This window comes from Eschrichtius robustus, chromosome 10, assembly GCF_028021215.1.
Source record: "Eschrichtius robustus isolate mEscRob2 chromosome 10, mEscRob2.pri, whole genome shotgun sequence".
Classification (NCBI taxonomy): domain Eukaryota; kingdom Metazoa; phylum Chordata; class Mammalia; order Artiodactyla; family Eschrichtiidae; genus Eschrichtius; species Eschrichtius robustus.
In genome coordinates this window covers 77,510,375-77,524,814 of record NC_090833.1, presented here as the reverse complement: position 1 = coordinate 77,524,814, position 14,440 = coordinate 77,510,375, and positions in this window count along the sequence as shown.

Genomic DNA, 14,440 nt, shown 5'->3' with positions numbered 1-14,440 from the left:
AATCCTACCTTAAGAAACAAGAAAAATCTCAAATAAAAAACCTAAGCTTACACCTAAAGCAATTAGAGAAAGAAGAACAAAAAAACCCCAAAAATTACCAGAAGGAAAGAAATCATAAAGATGAGATCAGAAATAAATGAAAAAGAAATGAAGGAAACAATAGGAAAGACCAATAAAACTAAAAGCTGGTTCTTTGATAAGATAAACAAAATTGATATACCATTAGCCAGAGTCACCAAGAAAAAAAGGGAGAAGGCTCAAATCAACAGAATTAGAAATGAAAAAGGGGAGGTAACAACTGACACTGCAGAAATCCAAAGGATCATGAGAGATTACTACAAGCAACTATATGCCAATAAAATGGACAACCTGGAAGAAATGGACAAATTCTTAGAAATGCACAACCTTCCGAGACTGAACCAAGAAGAAATAGAAAATATGAACAGACCAATCACAAGCACTGAAATTGAAACTGTGATTAAAAATCTTCCAACAGGGCTTCCCTGGTGGCGCAGTGGTTGAGAATCTGCCTGCTAGTGCAGGGGACACGGGTTCGGGCCCTGGTCTGGGAAGATCCCACATGTTGCGGAGCAACTAGGCCCGTGAGCCACAATTACTGAGCCTGCACGTTGGAGCCTGTGCTCCGCAACAAGAGAGGCCGCGATAGTGAAGAGGCCCGCGTACCGCGATGAAGAGTGACCCCCGCTTGCCGCAACTGGAGAAGACCCTTGCACAGAAACGAAGACCCAACACAGCCAAGAATAAAAATTAAAAAAAAAAAAATCTTCCAACAAACAAAAGCCCAGGACCAGATGGCTTCACAGGCGAATTCTATCAAACATTTAGAGAAGAGCTAACACCTATCCTTCTCAAACTCTTCCAAAATATAGCAGAGGGAGGAACACTCCCAAACTCATTCTACGAGACCACCATCACCCTGATACCAAAACCAGACAAAGATGTCACAGGTAAAGATAACGACAGGCCAATATCACTGATGAACATAGATGCAAAAATCCTCAACAAAATACTAGCAAACAGAATCCAACAGCACATTAAAAGGATCATACACCATGATCAAGCGGGGTTTATTCCAGGAATGCAAGGATTCTTCAATATATGCAAATCAATCAATGTGATACACCATATTAACAAATTGAAGGAGAAAAACCATATGATCATCTCAATAGATGCAGAGAAACCTTTTGACGAAACTCAACACCCATTTATGATAAAAACTCTCCAGAAAGTAGGCATAGAGGGAACTTTCCTCAATATAATAAAGGCCATATATGACAAACCCACAGCCAACATCGTCCTCAATGGTGAAAAACTGAAACCATTTCCACTAAGATCAGGAACAAGGCAAGGTTGCCCCCTCTCACCACTATTATTCAACATAGTTTTGGGAGTTTTATCCACAGCACTCAGGGAAGAAAACGAAATAAAAGGAATCCAAATCAGAAAAGAAGAAGTAAAGCTGTCACTGTTTGCAGATGACATGATACTATACACAGAGAATCCTAAAGATACTACCTGAAAACTACTAGAGCTAATCAATGAATTTGGTAAAGTAGCAAGATGCAAAATTAATGCACAGAAATCTCTAGCATTCCTATACGCTAATGATGAAAAATCTGAAAGTGAAAGTGAGGAAACACTTGCATTTACCATTGCAACAAAAAGAATAAAATACCTAGGAATAAACCTCCCTAAGGAGACAAAAGACCTCTATGCAGAAAATTATAAGACACTCGTGAAAGAAATTAAAGATGATACAAACAGATGGAGAGATATACCATGTTCTTGGATTGGAAAAATCAACATTGTGAAAATGACTCTACTACACAAAGCAATCTACAGATTCAATGCAATCCCTATCAAACTACCACTGGCTTTTTTTACAGAACTAGAACAAAAAATTTCACAATTTGTATGGAAACACAAAAGACCCTGAATAGCCAAAGCGATCTTGAGAAAGAAAAACGGAGCTGGAGGAATCAGGCTCCCTGACTTCAGGCTATACTACAAAGCTACAGTAATCAAGACAGTATGGTACTGGCACAGAAACAGAAATATAGATCAGTGGAACAGAATAGAAAGCCCAGAGATAAACCCATGCACATATGGTCACCTTATCTTTGATAAAGGAGGCAAGAATATACAGTGGAGAAAAGACAGCCACTTCAATAAGTGGTGCTGGGAAACCTGGACAGCTACACATAAAAGAATGAAATTAGAACACTCCTTAACACCATACACAAAAGTAAACTCAAAATGGATTAAAAACCTGAATGTAAGGCCAGACACTATCAACCTCTTAGAGGAAAACATAGGCAGAACACTCTATGACATAAATCACAGCAAGATCCTTTTTGTCCAACTTCCTAGAGAAATAGAAGTAAAAACAAAAATAAACAAATGGGACCTAATGAAACTTAAAAGCTTTTGCACAGCAAAGGAAACCATAAACAAGACGAAAAGACAACCCTCAGGATGGGAGATAATATTTGCAAATGAAGCAACTGACAAAGGATTCATCTCCAAAAATTTTTTTTTAATAAATTTATTTATTTATTTATTTATTATTTTTGGCTGTGTTGGGTCTTCGTTTCTGTGTGAGGGCTTTCTCTAGTTGTGGCGAGCAGGGGCCACTCTTCATCGCGGTGCGTGGGTCTCTCACTGTCGCGGCCTCTCGTGGAGCACAGGCTCCAGACGCGCAGGCTCAGTAGTTGTGGCTCACGGGCCTAGCCGCTCCATGGCACATGGGATACCCCCAGACCAGGGCTCGAACCCGTGTGCCATGCATTGGCAGGCAGATTCTCAACCACTGCGCCACCAGGGAAACCCTCATCTCCAAAATTTACAAGCAGCTCATGCAGTTCAATATCAAATAAACAAAAAACCCAATCCAAAAATGGGCAGAAGAACTAAATTTAAATATCTGCAAAGAATATATACAGATTGCCAACAAACACATTAAAGAATGCCCAACATCATTAATCATTTGAGAAATGCAAATCAAAACTACAATGAGATATCATGTCACACCAGTGAGAATGACCATCATCAGAAAATCTATAAACAACAAATGCTGGAGAGGGTGTGGAGAAAAGGGAACCCTCTTGCACTGTTGGTAGGAATGTAAATTGATACAGCCACTATGGAGAACAGTATGGAATTTCCTTAAAAAACTAAAAGTAGAACTACCATATGACACAGCAATCCCACTACTGGGAATATACACTGAGAAAACCATAATTCAAAAAGGGTCATGTACCATAATGTTCATTGCAGCTCTATTTACAATAGCCAGGACATGGAAGCAACCTAAGTGTCCATCATCGGATGAATGGATAAAGAAGATTTGGCACATATATACAATGGAATATTACTCAGCCATAAAAAGAAACGAAATTGAGTTATTTGTAGTGAGGTGGATGGACCTAGAGTCTGTCATACAGAGTGAAGTAAGTCAGAAAGAGAAAAACAAATACAGTATGCTAACACATATATATGGAATCTAAGGGAAAAAAAAAAGTCATGAAGAACCTAGTGGCAAGACGGGAATAAAGACACAGACCTACTAGAGAATGGACTTGAGGATATGGGGAGGGGGAAGAGTAAGATGTGACAAAGTGAGAGAGTGTCATGGACATATAGACACTACCAAACGTAAAATAGATAGCTAGTGGGAAGCAGCCGCATAGCACAGGGAGATCAGCTCGGTGCTTTGTGACCACCTAGAGGGGTGGGATAGGGAGGGTGGGAGTGAGGGAGATGCAAGAGGGAAGAGATATGGGAACATATGTATGTGTATAACTCATTCACTTTGTTATAAATCAGAAACTAACACACCATTGTAAAGCAATTATACTCCAATAAATATGTTAAAAATAAATAAATACAAATAGACACCAAAAAAAAAAAAAAAACCAAATAGATAACAATTCCAAACGTTGGTGAAGATGTAGAGCAACTGGAACTCTCATACATTGTTGGTGGAACTATACACTGGAAAAAATGCTTGACAGTATCTACTAAAGCTAGGCATATACATATTCTTGATCCAGGTATTCCATTCCTTGGTAGAAACTCTATAGAAATGTATAAGTGTATGCCCCAAGAGACATATACAGAAATGTTTACAATGGCACTGTCATTATATCCCCAAATTGGAAGCTACCCAACAATCTAATAGTAGACTGGATAAATAAATAGTTGTATATGTATACAATAAATACTATTTGGCAGTGAGGATGAACACATTATAACTGTATACAACAACATGGATAAATCTAATGGACAGTAAAAGAAACTAGACCCAAAAGAGTGCAAATGTTATGATTTTACTGATAAAAGTTTCCAAAACAGACAAACTTAGCCTATGGTGTCAGAAGTCAGGAGAGTGGTTACTCTTAGAGGCTTAATAACTATAAGGGGACAAAAGAGGGCTTCTGGGTTCTGGACAGTGCTCTGTTTTTAATCTGGATGATGGTCACATGGGTTTGTTCACTTTATAAAATTTATTCTGATACACACTTTTATTCTACACTTTTTGAAGATATATTTAAATTAAAAGTTTGCATCAAAATCTATATGCATATAGAAAGAGGAGCTGCCATTAGCTAGATTAAGATAACTGTCTTAGACTGAGATCAGTATCAACACCCCAGTGTGTATTAAATTCTTCTGTTAGATGCAATTGATTTCTACATTTGTGACTATCAAACTACTGAACAAATATTACTTAAATGCCTAATTGCTATGTTAGTGGTATAAACTTAAGTCGAAGATATGATATGATCCCCAACTTCATTTTACAAAAATACTCTGTATTTACAAAGTATATACTTTGTATTTACAAAGTATTTACAGTCGGTTTGGGGAGATAAGGTTAGAGACAAAATTAGCAAGTAGAATTTGAAGTTGAAGTCTCAACTCCTCTTGAATCCTGGGAGTTTTCAGCTGATAGAGTTTGGGAAATTGTTTCAGCCACCAAGATATCCTTTGAGGATCACATAATCTGCTCGCAGATTATGATGTTTATTTTTAAGGTTTTTTGCATCTATGTTTACGAGGAATATTGACTTATAGTTTTCTTTTCTTGTAATGTCTTTGAGTAACACTGGCCTCATAACCTAGGAAGTATTTCTCCTTTAAATATCTGGAGGAGTTTTTGTAGCATGGTACAAACATTTGATAGAATTAGTAAATGAAGACATCTCACTTGGAATGTTCTTTGTGCATAGGTTATCTTTAATAGATAGTGGACTATTTAAGTTATGTAATTATTGTTTTTCCAGTTTTATTGAGAAATAATTGACATATATCACTGTAAAAGTTTAAGGTATACAGAATAATGGTTTGATTTATATAAATTGTGAAATGATTACCACAATGGATTCAGCTAACATTTATCTTCTCATATAGATACAATAAAAAGAAAAGAAAGAAAAAAAAGGAAAGCAAACAAAAAACAAACAAAAAAGCATGTATTTATTTTTGAAGCAATATTACTATCAAAACATACCAAGAGCTAAAAAGTCTGTTATTCTTCTACTAATTGAGAATCAAGAGCATGTACACAGTGATTTACTCAAAAGTAAATGTTTCTTCTCTTATTGTCTGAAGGTATATTTTTCAAACTGAAAGCGACAGAAATTACCTGGTCTATTTTTAATTTATAAATATGGAAATATTAATGCCAGAAATGTTAATGTTTTCAGTTAGTGAATTCCAGGGTCAGAAGTAGAATCCAGGTCTCCTTACAACTAGAGATTATCATGCTAAGTGAAGTAAGTCAGAAAGAGAAAGACAAATACCATATGATATCACTTATACGTGAAATCTAAAATACGACACAAATGAACCTACCTATGAAACAGAAACAGAATCACGGACATAGAGAACAGACTGGTGGTTGCCAAGGGGGAGGGGTTGGAGGAGGCATGGAGTGGGAAGTTGGGGTTAGCAGATGTAAACTTTCACATATAGGATGGATAAACAACAACATCCTACTGTACAGCACAGAGAACTATACTCAATATCCTATGATAAAACATAACGGAAAAGAATATAAAAAAGAGTGTATATATATGTATAACTGAATCATATGCTGTACAGCAGTAATTAACAAAACATTGTAAATCAACTATACTTCAAAAATAAATTTATTTTAATTTTTTAAAATCCAAGTCTCCTTTCATACAATTCATGGTTATCCTTAAATGGTACACATAGGACCTTAACAAATCCCCTAAGGTTGCAGAAAATCTATGAGTGTGAATGGAAGCAGGGGCTATGGTCTACTTTCTTTTTTACTCATTTGATTTCTCCTCTTTTGAGTGGGTTGGAAGCTGAGATTTATTACCAATTGGTAGCCTCTGGCAGTGTGAAAGGAGGATGAGCCTGCCATAGTGGAATAAAAAATGTAAAGTGTGATAAGATGTAATGAAGAGAAATAAAATCTCTGCTCAAAGCCCAAATAAAACTGTCAGTGTTTGGATGCTGCAGCCTGTTGGGCTGGACTTAGATAGGAGCAAGTGGGATCAGTGCAGTCTTGAGTGAGCATGCTGTAACTTAATTTCTGAAACCACATATACTAATAGGTTGATATAAAGAATGAAAGGCAACACAACATGCATCTCATAATGATACTTAATCTTGGTTAAAATCCAGTTTAAAGCAAATATTTGAAGCAAAGTTTGTGCCTGTCCTATAATTACTTACAAATTTACATACTAAATTCTGATCTCATTCTACCCTCGAGTTCATTAACAGGTTAATGAAATGCACTCACAGACAATAATTACTATATTCCCATTGAAAATCAAGCGTAGGTTATTTGAGGGACTTGGGCAGGAAAAGTCTTTCTTACTAAAATCAGAAACCCTGAGTCCTCGGTTAACTTCTGACTTCTATAGGAGTTGAAATAGCTCTGACATCCTCCATTACCCGTGGAATGTAAAATGCAGCCATTCAGCAGCTGGATGACAGTGACAAAGTGCAGGCTAATGGTGATCACCCTCTGCACTGACCCTGATGTACCTGGCCTTTTCAAAACAGGGAGGCTAGTGTCTAACAAGTCATGTAAAAGTCACTGTGAATGAACCTTAAAGTAAATGCAACCTAGCGTCCTTTGCATTTCAGTGTTCCCTGAAATATCACCACTTTAAGTTCAGTGTCAAAGCCAAAAGGCAAAAATTCTGGATAAGTTTTGAAATAGGTGTTAACTTAACCAGAAAACAATCCAGTAAAAAGGAGTTGATTCACTTGCCGTCACCTGATAGTTTTACAACTCAGTTTTTGCTTTGGTAATCAAGGTGCTGGAATTGGATTTAAGATACTTTCCTTAAAATTGGAATTTAATTATTTTCAGTCAAAAGCTAAAGCAGTGGTTTATGAAAATATAAATTAGTTTCATCATAGAAAATACTGGAAATGGGAGACTTACTTTTAGAATACCTGCTATGTACAGATATTTTTGCATATATTATTTGCAAAATGAGTATACGTAATCTTACTAAGTAAATATATTTAGATTTTTTTCTCATTTTACCAACATGGCAACAGAAGTTCAGAGAAGTAAAAGAACTGTTCAAAGTCATAAATTCAGTAAATGGTGGATCATAATAAAACCCCAGATTTGTTTATGATATTTTGTTTTAAATATATAACACAACTCCTGGTGCAAAGTGAGATATTTTGTTAATTGCTATTTTAGAGCAGTAAAAAATGCATAGTATATATGTTCAACTGGCTAGTTTAACCTCTCTGTATATTCTTCTGAATAGAATACTGGGTCTGCCTCACCCTTCTAAGCCTGGAAGGGGAGGTGGAAGGAGGCGGGGGAATTAGAGATGTTGTACTATAGAAAAAGGGTGATCAAAAATAGCATATAAAATTAGTAAATCAGAATTTCGGTGATCTAAAGACCAAGGCACAGCACCCTAAGAAGATAAAACTAGGAGAAAAAGGTTAGGATTTGAGAAAGGAAATAGAATGCTTCCTCAGCTTGGCCTTAATCAGCCTAAGGGCTTTAAGTTGTGATTTTTGTCTTTCTGCTTCCTTCTTTTAGAGACATCTTAAATATTTAAAAGCCTTGTGATTCTCCTTTAAACAAAAACTTCAATATAGAAAGGTTAAGGACTGATCTTTCAATAATTGTAAATTATGGTTTGTGGCCCTATTTTTTCTAGCTTTATTAAGATATTGACAAATAAAAATTATATGTATTTAATCTGTACAGTTGATGTTTTGATATATGCACACATTGTGTAATGATTACCACATATCCATTATCTCACCTAGTTATGTGTGTGTGTGTGTGTGTGTGTGTGTGGTAAGAACACTTAAGATACAATCTCCTAGCAAATTTCAAGCACACAATACAGTATTATTAACTATAATCACCATGCTGTGCACTAGATCCCCAGAAGACCCTGTTCTCATAGAAAAGGCCATCACTGAATTCCCTGTAGGACAGTTTGACTTAAATAAGAAGAGTAAACCTTGAAGCTCCTTGTTCTGACTGGCAATGAGATTCAACTAATTAAACAAAGAAGCAAAACTGAGACTAAGAATGTAATTGTGTAATCTATAGTTATATATCAGCAGTGATCAACTAACTGTCAAAGAGAGATCATATAGATTCAGAAAATAATCAATTTAATATCAGGATGTGAGCTTCTTAGAAAGTTGCCTCCCTCTTGCTACTTCTCTAATAGGAAAAGAAAAAAAGAAAATTGTTTTCTCATTGTAATTATTTTGCACAATAAAATAGGTAGTCCAAGTTGTATAAGCATACCTTTTCCTCTTGGGACTCAATGAAGTAAAATAGAATTAATGTGTTTTTGTCGCTGTTTCTGGGTGTTGGTGATATTTTATTTTATTGTAGTTGGAAGTATATAGTTTGGATGGTTTTAAGTGAACATTTATCATTTTTTTAAAAGATACATTTTTAAGACTACTTTCATTTTTAAATATCATTTTAAATGACTTTGTTTTCCATAAATTGGTTCTCATGCCAAAAAAATGCTTACTAAGGGTATATATAACTGAGTCATGTATAATCAGTATTACTCTCTTAAGTAGACCATTTAGGATGGTAGGACATTCCAGATCTGGATAGTAAACTTATCCTGTTTAGTGATGGTAATAAATCAGCATCATCTCGAAAGTCCCAACACTCTGTAAAATTTCTTGTAATGTTCCCTAACCCTTGGTCAATGCTCTTTGTCTTTAGAATCACAGATACTGGTATGCAAGAAAACTTTCTGCTTATATCATGATACACAAGAACATGTTCCAAGCTGTTTTTGTTTGGGAGGGGAATGTTTGTATTGTTCTGTTTACTTTAATTTAGTTCAGTTTTGTTTTCAACTGAAAAGAAGGAAAATACATAGATGCCATTCCAAAATTGCACAGGGAACAAAAATAGAGAGAGATAATAAGAAGTGCCTGTCAAATGGAGATTTGAGTGATCTGAGTAAATCACCAGCCCCAGCCTACCACATTTTCTTCTGCTTGACAAGAATAGACAGAGTATTAGTGAGAAGGATCAGAGTTACACTCAGGGTTGGTGATACCTCTTCAAGAAATAAAAACAAACTTGTTTTTTCTTCAGTTAATCATTTTCAGTTTGAGGTATAGGTTTCCAAACACATACGAGTCCACTGAGAATCTATTTCTACAGGTTATTCTCTAAAGTGAGAAGGATCTTGATCCAGCCTCTTTTAGGTAGAAAATTAGTCTTTCAGGACAAACTGGTTGAACAAAATCTCACTACGTAAACATTTTCTTGGAACAAAAATATTTTTAAATACATTCTTTTTAGCTGTCATATGTTGAGCTCTAACTCTAAGTGCCTGCATATATTAATTCATTTAACACTATAAAGATATAAAAACCTTTCAAAAATTTATTGTTCTTACTATTATTCTCTTGATATTACAGATGAGGAAAACAGGGCATAGGAAAGTTGTCACATTCTCAATGTCAAATAGCTACTAAGTGAAGAGTTAGAACATAAACCCAGGTCTATCTGAGTCCTGAACTTGCACCTTCAGTGTTTGCCTTCTACTACCTCTCAAGCAAGAAGCATGGCCATGGATGTCAGTACAATAAAACAATCTGGATGATATCTGAGAACTAATTAATGGGTTGGAGCCATAGTATAGTTGTCTCTACTAATCGGCACTGTCAGAGAAATTGTAGTGTTTGCTATGTGGATTTCTTAGGAAATGATGTCTATATAATTGCATAAAGTTCAGACATTTTCAGAGAAGCCAGCAATTTCAATTTCCAACCATGTTCTCTATTCTTTGTATATTAGGGCAACTTCTATCTCTTATTTTTTTTTTTAAAAAGGCTGTAGTTTAGGCTGGGAGCAAGGATTATCCATCTGAATTTTTAGAGAAATAAGTGGAATCTAACCAATGAAAGATGGTTACATGAGTTGGCATTCTGACTTTCTTCTGCTTCAGACCTTTGGCACATCAAGCTTCAGCTTCTATGCTGAATTCCAGCAAAGAGAGTATCTACCCCTTCCTCGCCCTTGCCTGTTCGTCCAACACTGGTTCCACCTTACAGCTCCAGAGAACTAGGATTGGACATTACTTCTGTCTGCAAACAAATTATCCACTGTTTTTCTCAATACACTAGTAGCAGATAGCAGCTGAAGAGTCATGTAATTTTCTTTGTATCTCTAATAAATTTTCAAATATCAAGGCAATAATAACACATGTTCCTATCAAAGATATAATAAACACATATCAATTCTCAGACATGCCAATAAAGTTTTATTTAAACTTTCTAAAAGGCATTGAGAGTGCATGGGCAGATGTGTTTCTTTTCGAAATTTTAAAGGATCTCAAGTGTCCAGACTAGGATCGATCATAATCCAACTGTACATTTGTGACCTTCCATTGTGTAGGTATATATTTACTAACTTTATGTGATTAGATTGTTTGTTTACTTTAATATAATACATGTTTGTGAACATACCACCCAGAATGAAGGTGATATTCTTTTTTGTCAGTTTTACTGGAGTACAATTTATAGAAAAGAAAATGTACTCATTGTAAGTATACAGTTCAATGAATTTTGACAAATATGTAGACTTGGGTAACCATTATCACAATCTAGACATAGAAGACCATCATCATCCCAAAGAGCTCCCTGATCCTCTTTTGCAAGGCAATACACCTCCCTCAGCTCCAGGCCCTGGCAACCACTTAGCTACTCTCTCACTGTAGTTTAGATGCTTTAAGAATTTCATGTAAATTGAATCACATAGTATGTACTTTGTTTCTGATTTATTTCATCAAAATTCTTCTGAAATTCAGTCACGTTGTTGCAGGTATCAACAGTTAATTTTTTAGGTAGTATTCCATTACATGGATGTACTACAATTTATTTACTTGTTGGTAGACATTTGGTTTGTTTCTGCTTTTTTGGCTATTCTAAATAAAAATTCTGTGAATATTTATGAACAAGTATTTGCACTTTTTTTTTTTCATTTCTCTTGGGTAAATACTTGGGAGTGAAACGGGTGGGCTGCAAAGTAAGTGCACTTTTTTTTTAGATAGCACAAAGTGATGATTTAATATATGATAACATTGTGAAATAATTACCACAATCAAGTCAGTTAACACATCCATAAACTCTTATAGTTATCATTTTTTGTTTGTGCAATGAGAACACTTTAGATTTACTCTTTTAGCAAGTTTCAAGTATACAGTACTGTATAATTAACTATAATCACCATGCTGTATATTAGATCCCCAGAGCTGATTCATCTTATAACTGAAAGTTTTTACCCTTTGACCAATATCTCCCCATTTCCCCCAACCCCCAGCCTCTGACCATCACCATTCTACTCACTGGTTCTATGAGTTTGACTTTTTTATACTCCACATATAAATGAGACCATATTGTATTTGTCTTTCCGTGTATGGCTTATTTCATTCACTTAGGATAACGTCCCCCAGGTTCATTCATGTTGCAAAGGGAAGAATTTCCTTCTTTTTATGGGTGATTAATATTCTATTATATATTATATATATATATAATATTACACATGTACATATGCATATATATACAAATACGTATATGTATATACACACACACACACGCCACAGTTTCTTTGTCCATTTATCTGTTGGCAGACACTTAGGTTGTTTCCATACCTTAGCTATTGTGAATGCTGCTGCAGTGAAATTAGGGGTACAGATATCTCTTCAAGACACTGATTTCATTTCCTTTGGATACATATCCGGAAGTGGAATTGCTGGGCCATGTGTAGTTAAATTTTCGATTTTTGAGGAACTTCCATATTTTTTTCCATAATGGCTGTACCAGTTTACATTCCCACCAAAAGTGTACAAGAGTTTGCTTTTTTCCACACCCTCATCAATATTTATCTCCTGTCTTTTCGATAATAGCCATACTAACAGGTATGAGGAGATATCTCATTTGATTTGCATTTTCCTGATGATTAGTGATTTTCAGCACCTTTTCATATAACTGTTGGCCATGTGTATGTCTTATTTGGATAAATGTCTGTAAGGTCCTTTGCTCACTTTTTAACTGTATCGTTTAGTTTGCTATTGAATTGTATGAGATCCTTATATATTTTGGACTGTAACCTCTTATCAAAAATATATGATTTGCAAATATTTTCTCCCATGCCATACATTGCCTTTCCATTTTTCTGATTGTTTCCTTTGCTGTACAGAGGTTTTTAGCTTGATGTATTCCCACTTTTTAATTTTTGCTTTTCTTGTCTGCTTTTGGTGCCATATAAAAAATACATATATTGTTGCCAAGACCAGTGTCAAGGAGTTTTCCCCTATGTTTTCTTTAAGGAGTTTCATGGTTTCAGATCTTACATTTATGTCTTTAATCCATTTCAAGTTAATTTTTATTTACTATGTAAGATTAGGTTTCAATTTCATTCTTTTGCATATGAGTATCCAGTTTTCCCAGTACCATATATTGAAGGGACCATACTTCCCCTATTGTATATTCTTGAAACCTTTGTTGTTGGCTGTATACGTATGGGTTTATTTCTGGTCTCTCTATTCTGTTTCATTGGTCTATGTGTCTGTTTTTATGCCAGTGCCATACTGTTTTGATTCCTATATCTTTCTTTTATCAGTGTTTTATAGCAGTGGTCCCCAACCTTTTTGGCACCACGTACTGGTTTCATGGAAGGCAATTTTTTCACGGATGGGGGGGAATTGTTCAGGTGGTAATGCGAGCAATGGGGAGCAATGGGGAGTGGCCAATGAAGTTTTGCTCACTCGCGTGCCCGTGGCTCACCTCCTGCCGCCCGGTTCCTAACAGGCCACAGACTGGTACCAGTCTGCAGCCTGGGGGTTAGGGACCCCTGTTTTACAGTTTTCAGTTGTACAAATTTTCCACTTCCTTGGTTAAATGTATTCTTAAGTATTTTATTCTTTTTGATGCTATTGTAATTGGCATTGTATCCTTAATTTCTTTTTCAGATAGTTCGTTGTTAGTGTATAAAAATGTAACTAATTTTTGTATATTAATTTTGTTTCCTTCAACTTTACTGAGTTCATTTATTAGTTCTAATAGTTTTTGGTTGGAGTCTCTGGCCAGAACAATTAATCCATAAATAGAAATAAAATATATCTGATTCAGAAAGGAATAAGTTCAATTGTCTCTGCAGATGATACAATCTTTTACATAAAAAACACTAAAAGCCAGATTTTTCATGGTAACTCATTTGTAGCTCTATGGCTTTTCCCCCTGTTTTTCTCCTATTTCTTTCATCCTTTTCACCCAAAGAAACTGTCACCTGATTCTTATGTTCATCATTCTCTTGCTTTCCATTTTATATAGTTCTTTTTAACTATTTCATGTTTCCATAAAGTGTATACGATTTTAGTTGTTTTAACACTAGTAAGGAGGATATTGTACTATAATGTAATAATTTAGTATATTTTTTCACTAAATAGCATGCAATTAACATTCATATACAGTGTTGCTATAATTTGTTCAATTTGAATGTTGTTCTATAGTCCATCATGTAAGTACACAATTAATTCATCTACTCTCTTGCCAATGAGCATTTGAGTTTTTTCTATGGTTTTGCTATTATGAACAGTTTTGCTATGAACATTCTTGTACATGTCTTCTGATATATATACGTATAAACATATGTATAAACATATGTTTCTCTTGACTTTATATAGAGGATTAGTATTACTAGTCTAAACTTACAAGGTAATACCATGGTGCTTTTAACACTTAGCACTCCTACCAGAAATGTATAAGAGATTTAAGGTGTATATCACTTCCAACACAGATGTTGACTTTAAAAAAAATGCACAAAGTGAGAGTTGCGAGTTAAGTTTTTTTGTTTTTTTGTTTTTTTGGTTTTTTTTTAATTAATTTATTTCTTTATTTT